The sequence below is a fragment of the Saccostrea echinata genome, unplaced genomic scaffold, assembly GCF_033153115.1.
Source record: "Saccostrea echinata isolate AGI-Se365-2 ecotype Australia unplaced genomic scaffold, CSIRO_AGI_Sech_v1 ptg000009l, whole genome shotgun sequence".
Taxonomy (NCBI): domain Eukaryota; kingdom Metazoa; phylum Mollusca; class Bivalvia; order Ostreida; family Ostreidae; genus Saccostrea; species Saccostrea echinata.
This window is the reverse complement of record NW_026889758.1, coordinates 32,288,919-32,313,685: the sequence shown is the minus strand read 5'-3', so window position 1 is coordinate 32,313,685 and position 24,767 is coordinate 32,288,919.

Sequence of the window (24,767 nt, the reverse complement as noted above, 5' to 3'; positions counted from 1 at the left end):
GCGTGTGTTTTTCAGCCAAATTTTTACTCAATATATCATTAAGAAATGAGGTATAAAGATGATGTCAACGGTTTGAGAAGCATGAATATTCTCTCCTCAAACAAAATTATAGTAATTAGAATCTGCCGGAAATCAAAGGGTCGTACACACCGGAGCAATCTTAGATCTGTTTATTTGTACCACGTGAATTCTAAATGACATGTACCTAAACTGCACTGTAAGTTTACAGTTATAATGGAATATGAGGTAAAAGCAATTCTCAAAAGCAAAATATATAGCTTTTCCGATAAATTATTAATCGTGATTGCAGCATCCATTAAGTGATATTCGACCCCCCTCCCCCCCTTTTTCCAGTCTTCTCGTGCAAACTCATTCAAGTCCATTTTTCATGTTTTTAGCGTTTTTATTTTTTCAAATCTCTTCTTAAATCCTCATCGCTGACGACTCTTTCACTTTGTTTTTTAATGTCGCATTTCAAGAAGAAAATAAAAATCCGTCAAGTCAAAGTACACCGAAGAACTGTTCGTATCGCCTGTATTTGTACCTCGGTAAACTGTGATTTTGAGACCCCTCAAATATATCAGGATCAATCTCCATAGTGTCATAAACTACTAGAAAGTTAAATCGTCCACCTTATCCATTAAGAATTCAAGTTAATTACATCTACCCTGTTTTTAAAAACTAACCTGACTGAATCTTAAGTTGTCCGTGGAAATATATATATACTGCGGATGCTGCACAGCTAAAACTGGGAGGTGCTTATTTTGATTGATAGTGTCACAAATCATTTAGAGAACTCGACAGGTTCTGTATCATAGATACAAATTTGGGGGCGGAGACTCGTGCTACGCACTCGTCGATCCCCAAATTTGTATCTTTGATACAGAACCCGTCTCGTTCTCTAAATAATACTAATATTTATATATCATAGATGTTGAGTTTACACTGTTTTTTTCTTTGAAAGCGATGGAGATATGAGAAATGATAACATGTATCTACAAACCTGTCGAGGAGAACCTTCGCAAGCCCTGTGTGAGTCTCGCCGAGCTCCCGTTTCTTCCGACACCAACGATTATATTAATCCCCCAGGTAAAATTTGGTCAGGGAATTCGCTTTTTCAAGCTCTATTTTCAGTCCTTTTTTATACCCCCGTATCGAAGATTCGGGGGTATGTAGTTTTTGCCCTGTCCCTCTGTCTGTCTGTCTGTCTGTTTGTCCACAAAAACTTTAACATTGCTCATAACTTTTGTTTGGTTGGAGCTATGGCTTTCATATTTCACATGTATATTCCTTGTGACAAGACCTTTCTTTGGGCACGATCTATGGGAATTCCAACAGACTGTTGGAAGGCCTGATCTCCAAAAACTACATATTGTCAATCAGAAACTCGAGCATCTTTTTAATATCAACTTCAACGTACTTGTGTGTACAATCAGAATGTTCTGATCTAAACCTTGATTGAGTTTCTCTTGTATACGTGAAAGAAATTGGCTTTTTCATCTCATTTACATTATTTTTTTTTCAATTCTGGTTTAAAAAGTTTTGATATGAAAGAAATATGAAACAATAAATTCCCCCAAAATTACCTTTTGCCCCTTTGAATCAGTTCTTTAAATCTAAGCCAAAAAAGATTTTGATATACAAGTTTTCTTCCAAAACATTCTGGATTTTGAAGGGCCCCTATTTTATTTTCTTGCACTCCTGAAATCTGATATGTATTTTATTAAACATTGTTTTAAAACACACAATAACTCATTCAAACATTGTAAATCAGTTCGTCGTTTTGATTTTTTTTTTTTATCATTTACTGAAAGTTTTTCATATTTTCTAGACTTCAAAATATGATTATTTGTTTGTGTAATATATATTTAAAATGTATGTTTAATGACGAAAACTATTCTTTGAATTGACTGTAAAATGTCCAAACAATATCTGTAATTTGTTGATAAACATAATGATTTGTACTAAAAATAGTATCAAACATTTTCTGCAATTCATTTTTTAGTAAAGATAAATAAAGTTCACTGGTAATTATAAAACAATCTTGTTGCATTCCTGACTGCAGTACAATTTAAGTCTGTGAGCCAGTGCTCACTAGTAATACCCCCGCTCTGATGTAAATATACGCTCTCATGAATCCCATCATATGGTATGCCTAGACAAAGAGTGTGCTAAAATTTCGAGCACCTTCGATGAGTAGTTGCTGAGAAAACTGCGAGGAAAATTTGTTACGGACAGACGCATGGATAAACAGGGAGTTGATATCAGATTTGTACAAAAACAAAAAGGTGTTACACTCCTGACATTTTTAGCATCATTTTTGGGCATAACTTTTTTGCACCTTGAGATACATGTATCAATGAGACATTTGGCAGGCATTTAGACTATATCAAAAGATGTAGAAATTTGTTCTCATTGCCTGTAGTGTTAGATTAGTGAAGGTTGATAAATATGTGTTTGTTGAATTTTTTTTTATTCACCCCTTTAATGATTTTGTTTTCCAAGAAGTCTGTAGTATACGGAGGAAAAGGAAACGGGAGTTATCTGTCTTCTAAAGCCAAGCTTTTACATCAAAAACGACATCTCAAAGGAAATCACTTGATCTGTTTAGTGATGTTAATGGGTGGCACTAAAATACCCAAGGAAAATCACAGTGACCTTTGCAAATTCCCGCGACGGATGTAAGCTAGTGATTTGGTGTAATTAACTTTGAAATGCATTATATTTTAAAATTAAAAAAAAAATTAAATGTAAATTTTATAATGTTTTGTGAGTTTTAAAAGCTAGCAATAGATATGTTAAATGAAAAAAATCATACCGTTATACATTATCTTCTACCTTGGGTTTTATTCAATGAAACAAGGTAAACATCAGTAATATAAAGGATTGTTTGGCTGAAATATGACTGTATTGGTTAATATCCCTGGGTGAAAAGAATCAGTGAAAAATGTGAAGATAAACAGTGATCGGTCTAAAAAAATTTATAAACAGTACGAATCTGTGAACAGGACACAAAACACGGACCCAAAGAAATTCTAGAAGTGTGATAAGGTGCCTATGGGTAGTAAGGAGCCCCTGTCGACGGTCAAATCCGCCGTGAGCCCTGTGTATTGATCAGATAGACAAATTCAGTATCAAAACAAAGACCTATAATACAATTGGTATGAATTATTTTAGTCAAACTACGACCCAAGTATTATTTGCTACAAAGTCATTATAACGACGATAGAATATACAAAATGCAAACGTTAAACAAGGTTGTTTAAATCCTTGTTACATCAGCTTATTTGACAGTAGCCTGCCTTGGTTTAAAAATTGATCGTACTCAGAGCATATTTTTAAGTATTAAATAAGTTGAGAGACATAAACACCAGGAGATACTTTCAACAACTTTCAGAACTGAATTTTACGGAAGCGTATTAGTGCCATTTTGACACTTTTTATTTTTTAATTTTACACTTTAATCTGTAAAATTTACACCTTAATGTGTAAAATTTACACTTTAATCTGTAAATTTTACACATTAAAGTGTAAAATTTACACTTTAATCTGTAAAAGTTACACATTAAAGAGTAAAATTTACACATTAAAGTGTAAATTTTACAGATTAAAGTGTAAATTTTACACATTAAAGTGTAAATTTTACAGATTGAAGTGTAAATTTTACAGATTGAAGTGTAAATTTTACAGATTAATGTGTAAATTTTACAGATTAAAGTGTAAAATTTACAGATTAAAGTGTGGAAAATGAAAAATAAAAAAGTGTCCAAGTGGCACTAATACGCTTCCGTAGAATTTAAATTTCTTAGAATTTTTACAGCTTATTTACACAAAGCATTTGCTGGTATTAATGTGTCAAATTGTTAAAAGTAATATGATACATGAGAGAAAAAAGTCAAGCTTAACAAGAACTTAATAAAAACTTATATCAGAGAAAGGTATATACTTTATTCTGATCTTCGTTCAAAGAATGTTTGTATATAATGTTCACTTTTATTATCCAGTTTATTTTTATACCAAATCTACTAAACAACCATTTCAAAAGAGATCACATTTCTGAATCATTCACCGACTGATTTGACATTTTCCACATACGTCATTTCCCCCAGATTTTCTCAAACAAGAGGCCCATGGGCCACATCGCTCGCCTGAGCACACTGGCTAGAAAGAAGCAGAAATCGGTTCAGTATATATATAGAAAAGTTTTAAGAAGGGGGGGGGGGCAAACTTAAAGGGGGAGTTTCGATAAGGCCGTTTTTCGGCCCCTCACGAAATTTTATGAAATTTTGATATTTTGTAGAAAAACTTCTAAACTTCCTAAAAATATGAAAATAATTTATGTTACGCATTTTCCGGTCACGTGATAATTGAAAATTTAAGTATACCCCCATTTAGTATATTTTGGGAGTAGACATTTTCATAGGGGGAAAGTGGATTTTTTAACCGTCAAAATCGTAAATGAAATAGGATAAATATGAATAAAGACATAAATTAACCAATCTCAACAATTTTTTTTACGGAAAATGGTGTTTATCTTATGCGAATGTTTTTTTAAGGTGCGATATTTTTCTGGTGTGTCAAATGTTACTTTTCTTTAAAAGAGGATGGATTTAACTTATGAAACGTAAAATATATAGAAAGATTTAACATCATAATTAATCGACAATTTATACATAAACTATATAATCAATATTTAACATTTTCCCATACGAAAAATGCAAATGAAAAGATATGTAGACATGAGATAGGTGAATGTAAAAACGTCATATACAGGTATATGCACTACATTTTCATCAATAAGGTTATACAACTATGTTTTATAAAAATATACCTTAGTATCATAAAATTGAAATTAAATAACATGTTTTGAAATAAAAAGATTAAAAAATATTTTAAATACATACATGAATAAAAAGTTTACTTAAAAGCATCATATTGCTAGGTAAGCCAGTACATTGTAGGTGCAAGGTAAGAAAAATATTTTATCTGGCGTTCGCCACATAATTATTCGGCGGCCGCTAGAAAAATTGGCGGCGGCCAAATAGTTTTCCTGCGGCCACCACATAAATGACTGGCGGCGACCAGAAACTTATCTGTTGGCCGCAACATAAATAACTAGAATCCGACAAATAAGTTCCTTGCGGTGTAGACATGTAATCTAATAAAACATAAATCTAAAGTTATGAGGTGAAAACCTTATGAAGTGAATTTTTGTATGAAGTGTAGATTTTATCTTTGCTAATAAGGCATGAAACTCCAAGATTTGACTTCAAAGAGAAGTTGTAGATGTCGTTAAGATGGCTGGGGGGTTGTGGCCATTTTCAGACTATATTGATCTCCTTCAGAAGAAGAGCTCCATATAAAGATATACAAAAATGATCAAATTTTAAAACAAAAATGTATGAAATTTTTCTTTGCCAAATAATAGTTGACAGCTTAAGATATCATATCTAAAAAATTAAGTTATATCTGATGGTTAATTTGTTGACCCCCCAGCCTCCTTAAAGGCAGAGATTTTAAGCACCGCCTTCGAAAATACCTGGTCTGTGTACCTCTGTCAATCAAGTGCATTGAGGTATATCATTGGGTGCTACAATTTGATTGGCAAAAACACTACAATTTTATCTGGCGGCCGCCAGATATTTCAATGGCAGAAACTTATCCGGCGGCCGACAGATAACATATTTTTTTACCTTGCACCTACTGGCTTCTGTATATTGCAATGTATTTGATAATATGAATGATATTGATTACAGTCAAAAGTATTTTATCATGATACGTAATATGATGGAAAAATCTATAATGCATTAAATTTTCCTTCTCATTATGAAACTTATAAGTATTTGCCCACATAGATCTGCATTATGTTTTCAGCGTAACTGAGAGAATCCCAGCCAGGACTTATTTCCTCTAGCTTCTCAAATCTCCAGAGATACTTAAGTTTTATACACCATTTCTAGTCACTTCTCATTTAGAGAGTTCTAGAATTCATTATATATGATTTGCTAGAACAGAGCGCAGTTCGAAATACATGTGAAAACGCCAAAGATATGTGTTTAATCCGTAATCAAGCAGACATATGCCCCTAGACATCCAGACTTAAAACAAGCCACGTTTCCTATATCAACCACACATAAATATATGGGCGCCTCTCTAGCATGTCGGAGAGTGGATTTCTATTTACAAGAAAGTCAAAAATATAACTATGCATGATGAATAACGTTAAGGAATGGACTTGCTCGAAAACTTATTTTTTGTTCAGTCAGTCGGAAAATGTAAGAAAGATGCAGCATCTGAACCATGTCTGGTAATGTGCAATCCTAGATGCATCATCAATGCAAGTTTGGTCACGATGGGGCTTATAGTTATATAAAAATGAGACCAGCTTCAAAATCTTTAACCTGCTCACTTATTAATGAAATGTAGGTCATATCCAGCATCTGAAGCAATATAGTAGTGTGCATCATAAAGCAAGTCTGGTCAACAAGTGCTTTCAGCTGCTCTGCTAAAAAAACTTAAACCTGCTTTTAAAACATTTACTTGGACATTCTTTGACTAAAAATCCAGCATCTGAAACCTGACTGGTGACAAGGAAACACGCTGGATTATGTGACTCTGATTAATATAGGGCATAGATATACTTGAAAAAAAAAATCTGCTTCAAAAACTTTTACCTGGAACACCGATGCCGACGGTATTACGAAAGCTCCCCCAACTTCAAGGAGGTGAGCTAAAAATGTGACGTTAACGTTATACGTTGGCGACAAAAAAAATGTCGAAAAGAAGATAGGATACGATAATGTTTTCTACTGTTAATATAATCGAGAATCTTCTTTGATTTAAAAAAAAATGCTACTTTTGGCCTAGTATTTTAACACAGAGTCAGATCAAGAAACCAGGAGCTTCTAATTTTAGATATGCAAATTTTATGCAATTTTCATTTTTTTGGATATGAAGTGCAAACGCGACACTCATCATATTTCAAGAAATTAGTGTGCAGAGTATATCTAATTACTGAAAAAAATTAGGTGAGTGTCCCTCATGCACTTCATATTCTAAACATCGATTTTTAAATGCCACCCTCTTATATTTTCCCATAAGCCTAATGTTAACGGATCTGAGGGTACATCTAAGTATGTATCAGCTACGTTGTGAATTCATCTCATATTAACCTCTGAAATGTAAATAACAAAAGTTAATATATTTTTCTTGAATTCTAAACTAGTTTTGAAAAAATAAATAGAAATTTATTTTTATGAAAAAAAGTGGGCCGCTGAGCGACCTTATCGAAACTCCCCCTTTACACTACCTCAGGATGCTTCTATATCAATATTACTATTCATGGCTTTGCTGTTCTTAAACAGAAGAATTTTAAAGATTTTTTTCTTATGTATTCCTATGTAAAACTCTGATTACACATTGTGGCCCTACCCTACCCATCGTAAATTTGAACAAATTTGAATCTACACTACCTGTGGATGCTCCTATAATAATATGACTGATCATGGCTTTGCTGTTCTTGAGCAGCAGATGATTCCTATTAATTCTTATATATTTAACCCTCTGTTGTGCCACAATCCCTGGGGGTCATGATTTGAAGAAACTTGATTCTACAATATCTGAGGATGCGTCTGTATTAATATGTCTAATAATGGCTGAACTGTTCTTGAGAAGAAGATTTTTAAAGATATTTCCTATATATTCTTATGGTAAACTTTGACCCCCCCCCCCCCGTTGTGGCCCTATCCTACCCCTAGGGGTCACGATTGGAACAAACTTTAATCTACTCTACCTGAGGATACTTCTGTATTAATATGTCTAATAATGGCTTAGATGTTCTTGAGAAGATTTTTAAGGATATTTCCTATATATTCTTATGGGTAACTCTGACTCCCTGTTGTGGCCCTGTCCCACCACCAGGGGTCATGGTTGGAACAAATTTGAATCTACACTACCTGAGGATACTTCTGTAATAATGTGACTAATCATGGCTTTGCTGTTCTTGAGAAGAAGATTTTTAAAGACATTTCTTACATATTTCTATGTAAAACTTTGATCCCCTCTTGTGGCCCCACCCTACCCCCGGGGATTATGATATGAACAAATTTGAATCTAGAGTATGTAATGAAGCTTTCACATACGTTTCATCTTTTCTTGCCAAGTGGTTCTTGAGAAGATTTTTAAAAGATGCCACCAATTTTCACGAATTCTTAATTATCTCCCCTTGAAAGAGGGCGCGGCACTTCCTGTTAACAAACTTGAATCCCCTTTACCCAAGGATGCGTTGTAGCAAGTTTGGTTGAAATTGGGCCAGTGGTTCTTGAGAAGAAGTCGAAAATGTGAAAAGTTTGCAGACGACAGACGGACGCCGGACACTCTTTGATCAGAAAAGCTCACTTGAGCCTTTGATTCATGTGAGCTAAAAAGGAGAAAGTATGCTGATTTATTGGCACTACTTACACAATGATGTAAATAAAATATTTGCATTACATTATCAAATGTCACATATCACAGGTAAATATCAAAACATTTATGCTATCAACACGACATTTGTATACCAGAGTTTGTCTGAAGTGTTTGTTAAAAAAGGAATGTGTACTCTTCATGTTTTCGATAAATGACAGACGCTTTTAAAGAAATGTAATATCTTTCAGAACTATCAGACAAAATCTTTGAGTAGTGTTCTTTTCATGATAAGTTACTGTAAGATGGGATATATTGAAAACTGAAAACAATATATCATTTTTCCAGAGTACAATCTGTTTTTAAAATTTTCTTCTTTATTCTCAAAATTCGATTTTCAACTTTAAGATGAAGGGGGTGAAATACTCTATGTTGTCAGGTTCTCTGAAGTTCTTTGCTTTATCAACGGTTATGCTATATCAATAGCACTTCCGGTTTTGACACAATCCCTCAAGATTTCAATTTATCGAAACTTTATCGAAATTTGTGAAAGTTCTTGCATAATCTAATGAATGCTGGTGAGCAAAAATGTTCGTTAAAACAAGAAGTGACTCACTTTACCTCAAGTCTTTTCCTTTGCTGCTACTGCAGTCAAGGATGTTATCCCCCTCCCCAATCGTTCGAGATCATAGGAAACGTTAGCCCTAGCAGTAAAGTTCTTGGTGCAAGATTCATTTGACCCTAAAGGAAACTCTAATCGCTTTCAACAATGCTTTCTTACAATATACAATATACTATATAACTTACCATGGATCTACAACACAGGCGCTTGACGTTTTTAACCTTTCTTTCCATAAATAAAAAATCCCCCATACTATAATAATAACAAGGTTCGTCACGGTCGCCATCTTGAATTTTTCAGTTCAGCTACTTCGCCTCGATTTTTAGTCTACAATGTGTTTAAAATTAACGGATACAACCGCTTCCCTCAAGTACTTACTTTAACTATGCCTCCACTTTCGGGCAATTCAACTCAAATCACATTAAATCCTCTCTAATTCTTAAAATGTCGCTTCAAACTCAGTCTACTGCTACCGATTCCGTAAAACTTAGAAAAGGGAGGCCGGAAGTTGATGTTAGAACGTCACAATCCGGGAAAGCCCTTTTCTGATTGGTGGATATCTTGAGAGTTATATTAATATTAAGAGCTGTTTAAAAATGGAGCTTGAGCAGTTCTAGACTACTGGTACGTATTTTATAAATAACTTAGTAATATATATTGATATATCTATAGTCCCCAACTGTTTGCAAATAAATATATATTTAGCCTAAAACTATGTACCTTTTCAACTGCTATTTAAGAAACTATGAAATATTTAGGCTGAATAGTATACACTGTATTTTACATACAGAGGCGTAGTTACACACCTGAAAGTAAAGGGGGGTTTAAATCCAAATAAAAATTCAATTATATTGTCAAAACATAAAAGCTTTTACAATTTAATTCTGAAATTTAGGGGGGGGGGGGTCTGGCAGATTTTGAAAATGAAATTAATTGTCCTTCACTGACATGGAAATAAAGCTGGGAAAAAATTGCCAGCCCAGCCCCCCCCCCCTCTCTGGAATCAATTGGTCCTCCCTTAAAAATAAATGAATGGCAATATAATCTGTGAGGCCACCCGTAGGTCTTAGACGAAGCCTTGATTGGGGCGGGGGGGGGGGGGGGGGAGGGAAGCTCCTGGCTTGTACACGTTCTTGCAGGGAATAGCATGGTATTTGACTTTTCTTATGAAAGACAAGACAGTAATATTGTTTTTAACACGATGTTTAACTTTCTCGGAAACTTATTGTAAATGTACTTGAGGCATGCAGAATCTTTTACCGCTACATTTGTATCGTCTGCTCTCTGTTATAATATGTATTAATAATGTTCAGCAACAAGTATTTTAAATATTGGTAGCAAAATAATTTTTAAAATCATATACTATAGTGGCGGATCCAGAAATCTTGAAAAGGGGGGGGCAGTTTGGGGTCAGGGTAGGGGCTCACAGCCACACACAAAAAAATTGCTTTATTAAATCTTATGTATATTTTGGACACAAAGGGAGGGGCGGGTCCCCTGCCCCCCTCTAAATTCGCCAGTATACTATTTGATCAAGCCTTTTGACGATAATTAAAATTAATTTCTCAAAGGTCTTTTAGAATGATTAATGTGTTATAGAACACTTACTATAGATTAATGATTTATTTGGATTTGGCAATGATTCAACAAAAGATTTCAAATAGACGTAATAATATAAAATTTGATTCGAAATAATAAAAATAAAAGAAAAAAAATATTCCACGTATCATTTCTGATGATTATGGAAAGTATCGGCCTGCTCAGCATTCAACATGTCGAAAAAGTTTGTTACTGTCTTTGCATGATTTTTCCCGCGAAACGTCATATTTCTTTTAACCAATGAAATTTAAGTAGAGGGAATTCCCATTTACATAACAACATCAACTTCCGGCCTCCCTTTTCTAAGTTTTACGGAATCGGTAGCAGTAGACTGAGTTTGAAGCGACATTTTAAGAATTAGAGAGGATTTAATGTGATTTGAGTTGAATTGCCCAAAAGTGGAGGCATAGTAAAAGTAAGTACTTGAAGGAAGCGGTTGTATCCGTTAATTTTAAACACATTGTAGACTAAAAATCGAGGCGAAGTAGCTGAACTGAAAAATTCAAGATGGCGACCGTGACGAACCTTGTTATTATTATAGTATGGGGGATTTTTTATTTATGGAAAGAAAGGTTAAAAACGTCAAGCGCCTGTGATCTACAAGTAGCCTAGCAACGTCCTTGTACAAAGAATGATTGCAGAGTAGGATTTATGATTTCTCGCATCCTTACACCATTGTACAACCAGTCAAAAGTTTGTATTAAAACGAATCTTCAACAGATTGATTGCCACATATGTTTTAAAAGTCGCAGCAGATATCATTCCAAGATTTCATATTGAATCTACAGATACAAAGTAACTTTCTTTCGGCATCTCAACGCCAACAGTGCGACGTCATTACGCGTCATCGATTTGGGTAGAAATCAATCAACAAAGTTTTATAGGGTTTATATCAAAGTTTTGTTAAAAACGAATCGTATGAGATAAAAAGAACATCTAAAATTGTGTGCTTTGATATTTGCTTTATCCAACGAGTTGAAAACATCAAGCCTCGCGAATATACACCATTTCAACTCGTTGGATAAAGCAAATATCAAACCACACTATATAGATATCCTCTATCTATCACGTTACTTTGATTGATTGTTCTTTTACGTCCTTGCGAGAATTTTTCTCGCCACAAACGGTCATTGAGCCGTAAGGGTTCTCAATCGTTCCAAGGAGTAAAGTGACTTGGGATCTTTATTCTTGAGTCGAAAGGCCTGTACTTTTCACTTCTAATGCTGAGCTCTTGGCAAAGGTACAGTCACTACTTATGTTATACGTCAAACCCCTAACCATGGATCGCACAATGATCTCCAGAACACGAATTGAAGAACCAACCTGTAGGCCTCTACGACGTTTTCCAGAAAAAAAAAAACAATCACTACCTATTCCGGTGGAGGGCTGCAAATTTAGACCTATACTCCGGACCTCGGTTTTTAAGACCACGGTGGGTGTGACTGGTCAACAGGGGATGCTTACTCATCCTAGGGACCTGATCCCACCTCTGGAATTTCCAGGGGTCCGTGTTTATACCCTGTTCACAGATTTGTATTGTATGAAGTTTTCATGAGATCACACAATGTTCGTTATTTCCATCTTTTTCATTAATCAAACTCACTTTCATAGACTGGAATGTTAGAGGTATTTAAAACTGAAAGGTGATTATGAAGAATTTCATCTTTTGAAAGGGAACTGTGCGTATGGGTTGGATTAGCAGACGTCGAATTAAAACTGAGTTATAATGCTTTCGTTGTTTTGCTGGCACTGCTTTTCTTAAAATGCCTAAGATGTGTCTTAGGATAAGCTCATCGTCATCTTAATCTTGGGACAATGATTAGGAAGTCTTCTAAGATAAGATAGCTTTGATGGTCACACCTAAGACCAAGATACATTGTTCTTTGTACGATCTTCCTAATGCATAACTTAGTCCTAAGATAGCTTCATACGCAAGCCTGCTGATTTACCAACAAATTGCTGGAATAAATGTGCCCCTTTATTAGCCGACCTGTTTTGATATCCATTTGAAGCAATTTTTAAAAAAAAAAAAAAACTTCGACACTCTTCTATTGTCTTGGCCTTCAATTTGACATTAATGTCATCTTTGGAAACCAGGTCTTACAACAAACTTTTGGAATTTTAATAGGCACTAATTATGTTCCTTTATTAGCAGACCCGTTTTTATATTCCTATGAAGCAGAATTTATTCAAAAACTTATATATACCGAATATGTTTTTCCCCCATAAACAATAGTTACTACCATTCATATGTTGACTCGATGTATCCTAGTGAGCTTGATTTAAAAGACATCACAGTGTCTGCCACGTCATATTTGAATGTTTAACTGATTTTAGACGAGAAGGGCCAAGTAACAACTAAATTGTATGACAAACGAGATGACTTCAGCTTTTCCATAGTCAACTTTCCTTATTTAGGTAGTTATATTTCGCCATCAATAGCATATGACGTTTACGTCTCCCAACTTACTCGAAGCTCAAGAGCATGCTCTGAGTACGATCAAATTTTTAAACCAATCCAGACTACTGACAGATAAGTTGATGTTACGGAAATTTCAATAACCTCGTTTAAAGTTCACACCAATTGTTATTCCTTCGTTTTTATGTTAATTTGACAAGAGAGTGTTCCGTCTACCTGATCAATACACAGGACTCACGGCGGGTGTGACCGGTCAGAAGGGGATGCTTACTCATCCTAGGCACCTCATTCCACCTCCGGAATTTCTGGGGTTCTGTGTTTTATATCCTGTTCATAATTTTGTATTGTTTGTAGATTTTTGAGGTCAATCACTGTTCATTATCTTCACCCTTTTCATTAGATATATTGACAACGTTTTATCATTGAACAATAATTATTTTAATTCATTTGTCTTCTGTATTTTGGGTTAGAATAATCCAAAATGCCAGGAAATATCTTTGACAAATTTTTTTTAAACTTAATTTATTCAAAATAAATGTAGCAATGAAAAGTACACACTTAAAGGAAGAAGCCAGAAAAAAAGGGTTCAATAGGGGTCTCAACGCCGAGTTCAACAGTAAGATTATTTATAAATAGCCCTGCATGATGTTAACATAAAATTCAGTGACATCCAGTCCCCCGTTATACATAATAATGTAGCATACAGTCAGTGCACGAGCCCGAGATAACCACTCTACAGTCTATTTATACTTAAAACAAAACTTTCTACAGATTCTCTACAAATCTGTAGAAAAAGTAAACAAGGGATCACTAGAGACTTACTAGTACACCTTAGATAATACAATTTTGAAAATATTCATACATGTTTAAGCCGATTAATATTCTAGAAGTTTAATAAAATCAATACAAATTTGATTCACGAAAACTCTATGTATTCCAGTGAGCAGTTTTGTATTCAGATATTTTATTGCCTAAAAAGCAACTAATAAAACTATATGGCAAAAGAAACGACTTTACCTTTACCATCGTCAACTTGCCCTCTATATTTAGTAAAATTCATGAAAATGGTATGTATGTATCCCAGTTGAATCAGTATGTGAGAGCATGTTCTAAGTACGATCAAATTTGAATGTTAAAAACAAGTTGATGTGAAATAATTCTTGACTTGATTCCGGAAACATTTGCTTGTAGGATTAAGTACATGTCATTTGAAAAAATCAAGCTTTTAAATTTTAAATTTAAATTTTTTGGGTCCCTTACCATCAAATACAAGTTGTGTGTTTTTTATCCCCGAGCCTTGGCGAGGGGATAAAAAACACACAACGAGTTGGATAAAAGTCATATCCAACTACAAATCATGGGAGATTCTTTTTATCCCATGTTTAATACTTCACAACCAATGTTTTACACTGTTTTTAATATATTCGATCAGTGCATATTATCTATTCAAGATATATTACTAAAGTCAGGTACTCTTCACACAATTGCTCCGAAGAAAATAGTTTTATTCATGATCAGTAGATACAGAATTACAACAAATGTTAAGAATAATGATGTATATTTAATACGTTAAAGAAAACAAAATTAACGTAAAAAGATTTTAAGAAAATCACTTTTCCCCCAGAAAAGGAAATAAAAAGTTTTCATATTCCTACGCTCGCTGCCTCCTCAGTCTTTTTCACGAAAATATATAGGTCATCCTTCGATTGATAGTGATAAATCTTTTCACCAATTATATAACTGTCATGATTATTGTTCGTTAATTGCCGTATATTTTCTTTTGAGTGAGAATTTTAATCATTAACTGTGTGTGTGTGTGTGTTTTTCTCTTTTTTTAAATAACGGAATGGTTATTATGTGGTTAAACACCTGCAATCGTAACTTCTCGGCAAAGCAACGTGATTTGCCGAGCTCGTCTGAAAGGATCTTCGCACGTGTGTAAACCTAGTCTATTTGGTCTTGCAAGCACAGGTATGTGCACCGTTCGCTAGTGACGCTTAGATCATGTAGACTGGGTATCAGTATTTGCTACGGACATGAAGAAGAACTATACACCAGTTTCATAACAAGTGCAGGTTTTTACTCAAGCCCTAGACTGGGCTAGAGGGGCTGAGTTACCTAAAACGGTGCTAGGTCATTGATCTACTCAGTTTAAAAACACGAAAATATACTATTTTTGTAAATAAAAACATTTCTAGAAACAAAAATGAAGTTTATCTTCAAAACGTCTCTATATTCAAAATCTATATAAAGTGTTAAATGTCGGATTTTATTCTATGACGAAGGAATGTTCAGTGATGCTCCACAGCCGCAACCGATCTCGCGCTTTCCTTTGCGTTTAACAACGGCCGTCAACGCATCTCTAGACGAGTTCATTGATTACTCTTGTTGACCCATCTTTAACATCTGTCTATACTTTGTGTGATAGTACTTTAATAGCACAAAATTAAAAAATAAATTAAAATCTATCCTTGATAGATCTATAGTTTTGCTATTTTAAAAATTGGGCTATCTCTGATCTTTGCTTGGACTTGTTTCGAATTTTTACAGAAGACTCTATCATTGGAAAGTTAGATGGTACACATGTAGCACAGGCCCATAGTACGCGGGATTTTTCGGAGCCCCCCCCCCCCCTCTTCACTTTGAAAACGTTGCTACAGACCTGTAACATGCTATTTGGATTAATATTCCTGAAAATGAGTGAGCTGTTAAATACATCTTTAAAATTATACGGTTAATTATATTTAGTCTATGTTCTATGTGAAATCAAAACTATTTCTATAGGCATCTGCAACGTTGTGATAATAAAAATCACTAGTCGCATGTAACGTTATATACATGTATGTACATGCAGTTTCCTTAGTACATGCATATTTTATTCAACAAAAGATGTTGAAACTCAGTAGCCTAAATATTATGTCATTTTAGGTTATTTATGGCCATTGTATAGTTGACTTTCTACAGCTTGAGTATCTCTGACGTTTTATCATTAAATAGTTTTTTTTTAAATTAGAAATCACCTGAGCACAATGAAAATTCGAATAAATTAAGTCGAATATCTTGGATATGGGGTAACCCATATCTATTCTTGTATATGTAGGACTCCACTTTATTTTACTTCATCACGCTAACGCTAAAACCATTGTGACGTCACAACTGCACTTAACTGTGGAATATGAAAAAATTATCCAATGAGTCATATCCACGGGATAAAGGGGTAAACATGGGATATATATATATATATATATATATATATATATATATATATATATATATATATATATATATATATATATATATATATATATATATAATGTTTTCTATAACCCCCGCCTACTCAACAATTTGTTAAGAGTTTTAATTTTGTTAATCACGTATGTCATTGAATTTTAACGATTTTGTTCATATGCACGTCATTTTCCCCTAGATATGTCTCAAAAAGGCGAACGTATGCTGACTTCAATCGGTGTAATTCTGTTAGGGAAGTTGAAGTTACGATCGAATGATAGAAGAATAGCTTGAAATATTCATGTACATGTAAAAACTCAGTTCAACAACCAGGATGCCAAATAAAGTGAAATTAATCATAAATCTTCGGGTTGTAACGAATTTAGTCTATTCTTAATGTAAAGAATTTACACTTAAAACATGTCTTTATATATTTGAGTTCCATGCATTGTCCATGACAAGCAAACCATACTGTCTTTTACTAGAGGTACTGTGAGCGCTGAGCTCGCAAAATCATACCCCGTCTCCCGTCTAATTCTAATGACAAAGTCCATTTTTTGCCTTATGTAAAGTCAAAATATTTGTCCGATCAAAACATAAAGTAGGAAATTCACAAGGCACTAAGTAATGAAGATTTAGTGAAAGTATCATTAAATTTTATTCAGTGGTATAGGAGGAGTTGCGGATAAGAAATGGGCATCTTTAATATTATAGAAAGAATGGTATCGTCTATGTTTTGCTATGGGAAACAAACCTGTCTAATCAAGAAATAAAATAGGAGGTGCACAATGGCACTGCCAATAAAGATTCTGAAAAGTATCCTTAAATTTTATTCAGAGATATCAGGGATCGAAATTAACTTTTTTGACCACTAGCAAATTTTAGCTAGTGGAATTTTTTTTACTAGCCATAATGAATTTTCACAAGCATTTTTCTTCTTATAGTAATTTACATAGGAATTATTGGAATAATTTCATAGTTTATCTAAATTGAAGCGAAAATCTCTTTTTTTTTTTCATCTTGAATCATTATAAATACACTGGGAATATATTTTTTGTAAATCACATAACACTATTCCTCTAGTTGATTGAGTGACCGTAAATAATTTAATGGATAGCTACATGCATTTACCATAAACAAAGGAATGGAGGAAATTCGGATTAGGGAAAAAAATCGTTTTTGGAAGTTCATAATATTTTGGATAATATTTTGAAGATTTACGAACTTTAGGAGCCTGCTGTCTGGAAAATTTTCATTGTTTGGGAATTTAATAGATCTAGCAAAAAAAGAATGAATGAAAATACCTGTAGTGCTTTTCATGTATTACATTGGTAATTTCATTTTTTGCTAACCTCTGTGCAGAAAATCACTAGTCAGACCGCCAAAAATGGTAACCCCCGGCGTGTGGCGATGCTAATTGCACATCCCAGGGATAAACCAAAAAAAAAAAATCTGAAAGAGACCGTTTTTTTAAACTCGCAAAAGTTGGCGACCACAGGTCTCTTTTAACCCGCAATTTCTGTTTTTAACTCGCATTTAGCGAGTATTTCCCGTTAATTTCAACCAGATATAGGAGGAGCTGCAGATAAAAAATGTGTATCCTCAGTATTATAGAAAGAATGGCAGTGTCTATGTTTTGCTATGGAAACCCGAAATATGTTCCGGTCAAAAAGTAAAATATAGGAGGTGCAAAATAACTCTAAGTAACAAAAATTCTGTGAAAGTCTCATCAAATTTTATTCAGTTGTGTAAGAGAAGTTGCGGATGTGACACAAGCGTCACAGACGCACGGACACTCCCTGCTTTTCAAGCGGGGGGGGGGGGATAAAAATTTCTCTGGCATCTTATCTTCTAGCGAAAGCGGCTTTTTGTGGTGTAGGAAGTTTGATATGTCCGACATATTTATATTTAAGCTACATCAGGTAGTTTACAATTAAGTTTGTTCAAATTATACCCAACGAGAGTAGGGTGGGACACAAAGGGCGATCACTTTAAAATTACAGAAACACTAGAAGTTACATAACATGACCACTTTTTAGATTCAACACATCAGCACTGAAATTGATATTAAATTCCAAAAGCATCTTACTTGTAGCTGACCATATCAATTTAAAACATACTATGGCAGCTGGAAAACAATTATTCGAAATAAAATGTTTTGATATAGTTTGAGTTAATCTCAAACTAACTAATTATAAAAACAGGAGAAATATAAAAACAGGTCGGTTTATAAAGGAGCATAATTAGTGGTTTTTTTGTTTCTTTGTTTATTGTCCCTTCGAGAATTTTTTTACTCTTATGTAGACGCCACCGCTTGCCTGTGGACCTGTACTCGGAATTATCGGCCTTTTAGCAGTGGATATCTTTCTCCTACCAGCACCTACTCCACAAGGGACCTAACTTTATACGGTCTCATCTGAAGGACCGTTCCATGTCTCGCAGTGGGATTCGAACCCGCGACGTAAGGATCAACTCCTTACTCCGTGACTCTGTCTAGTAAATATTCTAGCCATAGCGCCACGCGGGCGACCCGTTTCTATTGAGAAAGCAGTTTGTCTTTGATATCAAAAAGGTTTTTAATTCATCCTGAGGAATGGTTGTATCAAGCGTAGAAAAGTGTACCTTTTGAAAAAAGTGGTAATTTTAAATTTTCTAGAAGTTCTTCGGAGTTTTTGAGAATAGGAAATACAGATAAAGTTCTAGTTCTTCCCATTCGTGTTAAATTTTACTAGGTTCTTTACACTTGTAAATGAATTTTCGAAGAAGCTAAAGGAAGTCAATACTTGGATTCTTGAACAATAGAATATACACATGTGTTTTGTGATTATGGATGTGGCTCTTTAAACCGCTATGGTCTTAAGTATTATGGAAGGTAATTATTCCTAATCAACCAGTTGATTTCTTATGGTGAAATTTTGTAAGCATTAGCAACATTCTTAGTCATAAAAATTCAGTCTCGTATTCCACCATATTTTAAGTTGAATTTTCTACATATATATTTCCCAACTGTTGCATCCAAATTTTCAATAATAAACAAGTTCTACAGTACCTAAATATTGGCCATGTAAAACGAAGTTCTCCATCGTCAACGTTCCTTAATTATTTAGTAATATTCCGCTATAACCTGCATATGTTGTTTACGTCTACCAACTTATTCGAACTCAAGACAGCATGCTCAGGGAATGATAATTTTTAAAACCGAGTCAGACTACTAACAGATAAGTTGATGTCACAGGAATTTCAACAACCTCGTTTAACGTAAGCATTTCGTAAATTCTATGATCGTTATAATGACCTTGTTAGGAAATAAAACCCATCACTGCGTCGTATTTTACTTGATGTGTTTAAAATCAATTGATAGATCTCTTAAATTTCAGGGTGTTCGTGTTTTATGCCCTGTTCACAGATTTGTATTGTTTATAGATTATATTTTTCAGATCGATCACTGTTCGTTATCTTTACCTTTTCTCGCCTTTTTCATACATTATTTTAAGTAAATAGCAAAGTGGAATACCTTCTCTCAGTAGAGTACAAATTTTCCCACAATATTAACAGAGCCCTGCCCAGCACCAGAACACTTAACTCAGTCGTGAAGATTTTCAAAAATCTGGTAAAAACACTCTTACTGAATTAAAACTTTGTACTGTTTGCCTCCTCCTAGATGCCCAGGAGCAGAGAAGACTTTTGGAAGAATTTTTGCATTTTCACTATATATAATAAATAGAGTCCCACCCTGACACCAGAACCCCTGACCCTGGATCCATGAATTTCACAATTTTGAAAGAGGCATCCTTGCTTATCAAAACCATGCACTAAGTTTATCTGCTAAAATACTCAGAATTAGAGAAGATTTTCATAAAATGAAATATAGAGATCATAACGAACAGTAATCAGGCGTCATGGAGGAGCAAACATCCCCTGTCGACAGGTTACCCCGGCGTTTACTCCTTGTCATGATCGGGCAAACTGAAAAATATTTGGACAATTTAAATGTAAATAATGACCTAGCACTTGTATGAATAACGTCAGTCAGTATTCAAAATAGTGCGTATTGTCAATATCAATACCGTCCCCTCCCCCAAGACCAGAAACCCTGACCCTGGGGCAATGAACTATTGGAAGAGGCTCCTTGCTCAGGGATCGAAATTATCCGGAAATACTCGCAAAATGCGAGTTGATTTTTAAAAAAGCGAGTAAAAATTGTAGACACTCGAAATTTTTAGCGAGTGGTGATTTTCGATCTTTCGTATCCGTATTTTTCCTGCAATTTGTCTTTTGCTTTTTTGAAACTTTAACACTGCCGTTTTTATCTCTCTTTTTCTATTATATTCGTTTAGAAAATCAGAATCAAACAAAGGCTTTAAAGATCACAGAATCAAGATGAGGCCTAAAAATTCAAGTTTGTTTCCTGTAACCCGACCCATTCAAATTGACCCCGGGTGGATTTTTTTCTGCCAAATCTCAATCAGCTGATTCAATGTATACATTTTTTTTGTAATTGTAACTTTATTTGAGATATAAAATATGTCAACCTAGCGAACATTTACCTTAAATAAAAAGAGTAATCATTATTATAACATCAAACTTTTTCTCCCACAACTTTTTGAAGTTCGTTTTCTACCATGTTGGGTGCCCGCAGTAAATATCAAGTCAATTCAGTCCGGGATGTTTGACCCCATTATTCATTGGCACAAAAAAAATCCAGACCTAGCGACCCCTGATTTTTTTTTATTTTTTGGGAATGTTACAGGAAACAAATATGATTTTTTTAAAGGCCAGATTACCATTTATTTAATATAAAAATATTGATGATCCACGACCAGATCATAATTCTGTACTGACCCACTATGCCACTAAATGGAAGAACGTGCTAAATTAATCTGATTTTTAAATGGTTGAGTCAGAAACATATTGGGTGCCATATGCAAGTAAGTTACATGTATGTTATGCATTGAACTGGGATCCTGGGCTACTCTCCACTCCCTGGAATTGGAAATATCCAAAATATATCTTTGTATTATAACACATTAATTTTGTGTTATCTGGGTCATGCCTCCCTGGAGATCATCCCCATCCCCTGAAACTATTTATATACATATATAGATGTGTGGTGGATACTACCCATAAGATAAACCTTTGCTTTATACACGGGTATGTGCTTTATCAATAGCACTTCCGGTTTCTACATAATTCCTTGGCCTCGCTTCAAGAAGTAAATTTATCGAAACTTCTTATTGTGAAAGTTATGTGTTATCAAATGAATGCGAATAAGCAAAAATTTTTCGTTAAAATCAAGGAAAAAAAACTCATTACACTTCAGTGAAATGTAAAAATTTATCAATATACTGGCTGCAACGATGGATGATCCCCCCCCCCCACACACACACACAGAGGAAATGTTAGACCTAGCAGTTAAGTTGAAGTTGGAATATTCCTTTGACCATGCAGGAAAGTCTAGCTACTTTCAACAATGCTTTCTTACATTATACTTAGTTAACTAACTATATAACTTACCATGGATCTACAAGTAGCCTAGCACTGCCGTACACAGAAAGATTTCAGAGGACGAATCATGATGATTCCTTGGTCCTTATGTACAACACTGTAGAACTTCCAGTCAAAATTTTGTATGAAATAAATCTCCAACAGATTGTCACATTACTTTTTTAAAAGATTCCAAGATTTCATATTCTGTACAGTCAATCTACAAATAGGGTGAATTCACCATGCATCGGACACCCTCGCACTTCAACAAGTTCTAGCGATATCGCTACCGACCGAATATTATCAAAATGGAACTTAACATGTAGTATGTGGTTAAAATATAAATTTTTGACACAACCGTGCCGTATTTATTGAGAAAATATCATTAAAAACCGATTTTTTCGAAATAAGTCAGAATTCACCATGGATCGGACAATATTCACCATGCATCGGACATACGATATTTAAACCAGAAAAATATCAGACCTTGATCTCGGTGCTTTAAAATTAGTGATATCGAAACATTTGTATCTTTTATTTAAAAATTAACCTTCAAATTAAATTTGAATGACTGTTTCGATCCACAAATGTGAAGAGATTTTAGTTGCATCACATCGCCTTAGAAAGGCTTTACATTACTAGTAATATGGCAACTCGCGCCTTTGTCTCGTGGGTTATCATCATCTAGTTTAAAGAAATAAATTGAGTCCACTTCTAGTCGTCATATATCGATTATTTGTATTTTCACTGAAAATTTAGAGTTTCTATTTTCTATTTCCGTAAAAAACAGCTGTCATTTGGGTTTAATAATGAAAATGGAAGTGATTACCCATACATCGGAAAGTGTCCGATGCATGGTTAATTTGTGTCCGATGTACGGTGAAATAAACATTCTAGTTAAAAACAACTCTATAAAATATTATACAAACATTGTAGTAAAATTTTTGAAAAAATTCTGTTAAATTATCAATCATTGATAAATTTTACCTAGGTCTGACCCGTTCCGTTGATGTCTATTTAAAAGAAAGACAACTCTAAAATTTGCAAAATCGTAAAATTCTGGTTACTCCCCTTTGATGATGCAAAATATGACGTAATTTCAAGGCCATTCCTGTGGTATTTTTATCACAACATGAAAATAAAAATCGGCATCATTAAAAAGTTAAATTCTTCACCTTAAAAACAGAAACAAATAAAAACACGGGGAGACTCGGGTTCAATGAAAGTTTATTGCTTAAAGTTGTCCGAAGCAAGGTATGTGTCCGATGCATGGTTAACTCACCCTAACTTTCTTTCGCCATGCCAACGTCAACAGTACGACGTCATCAATTTACGCGTCATCGATTCATAGTTTCACAGGGATTATCTCAAAGTTTGTTAAAAAACGAAAATTGTATGAGATAAATAGAACATCTATAATTGTGAGCTTTGATATTTGCTTTATTCAACTCGTTGAAATTGTGTATATTCATTCAGCAAGCCTAGTGAATATACACCATTCAACTCGTTGGAGAAAGCAAATATCAAAACACACAATATAGATATCCTCTAATATATATATATATATATATATATATATATATATATATATATATATATATATCTATATATATATCTATATATATATATATATATATATATATATATATATATATATATATATATATATATATATATATATTAGGGATGGCAACGAATATTCGAACATTCGAATATTCGTTCGATGAGTTGATATTCGAATATGAATTTAAGATTCGAATATTCGATGTTTTTCAGATTTCATTAAAAGAAGTACTGTGATTAATAAATTTTTATTAGATCAGTGCTGGAATTATCTCTGTTTAATTAACTAGCGATCAATTTCATTCGCCTGATTTCTTTCACTACTTTCTTAGCTTATAAATCTACTAAATAACATGTATTTTGTTTTGAGTAAGGTGTTAAAGAATTGTACAATAATGCTTTATGTATAATACAGAACGTACTTTCATAGTTTTTATTAGTTAGATACGATCTTATCTAGAATCAAGGACAACAAATGAAATCTAAGAATGTCTAAAAGGCGTGAAGAGTATATAATATAATATAATATAATATAATATAATATAATATAATATAATATAATATAATATAATATAATATAATATAATATAATATATATATATATGGCTCTGAATGCCAAGTAAAGGTATAAATTTGAAGCCCTTCACCGGTGTATGGTGACGTCTCTGTCTGATTGAAAAATTCTCGAATTGACGTACAACATACAATCAATCAGTTTGTGAATATGTTAACTTAAATAATAGTATAGCTTACACAGACTTGCACGTAGGCATACTAGTGCGTTTCATGAAATATGCTTACGTGACATGTCCGTGTAATTTACACATCAATAACACTCACAGAACTAAAAAAAAAAAAATCCTTAAATAACTTATTGTTTTGGCTAGGGGTTATCTGTGTGTTAAATAAATTAGGATTTTAAATAAATTGATTTCTTTCAAAATGTGTTTTTGTTAAAGTAACAGAGAATAAAACACATATTTAAGCTATGTAAATATAATTTTGATACATTTTTTTATATTGATTTGTAAGAAAAAAGACAAATATGTATTTTCACGACAAAATGTCGCGAAAGATCTCTGAAAAATTGCCGTACGCGCAAATTTTCAAAAGTTGGCATGTATGAATAATATACACCGACAACACTTCGATTCAGTATTTTCAGTACTTTGATTTATATATTTTTCGTAGCCGTTACCCCAAATCCTGATTGATTAAACAAAACCTTGAAATTGAGGAGACTAAAAACAAAGATCTACCCCTTTTTCAGCTCTTCAAAGTTTTTTTTAATTTAAATATTTCAGATTTCCAACGTTTAGGCATGAGCATCACTGAAGAGACATAATTTGTCGAAATGCGCATCAGGTGCATCAAAATTGGTACTGTGTATAATTTACATTATCTATAAACTTTCGTTTCTTTTTTTTTTTTTACTTCAACGTCATCAAA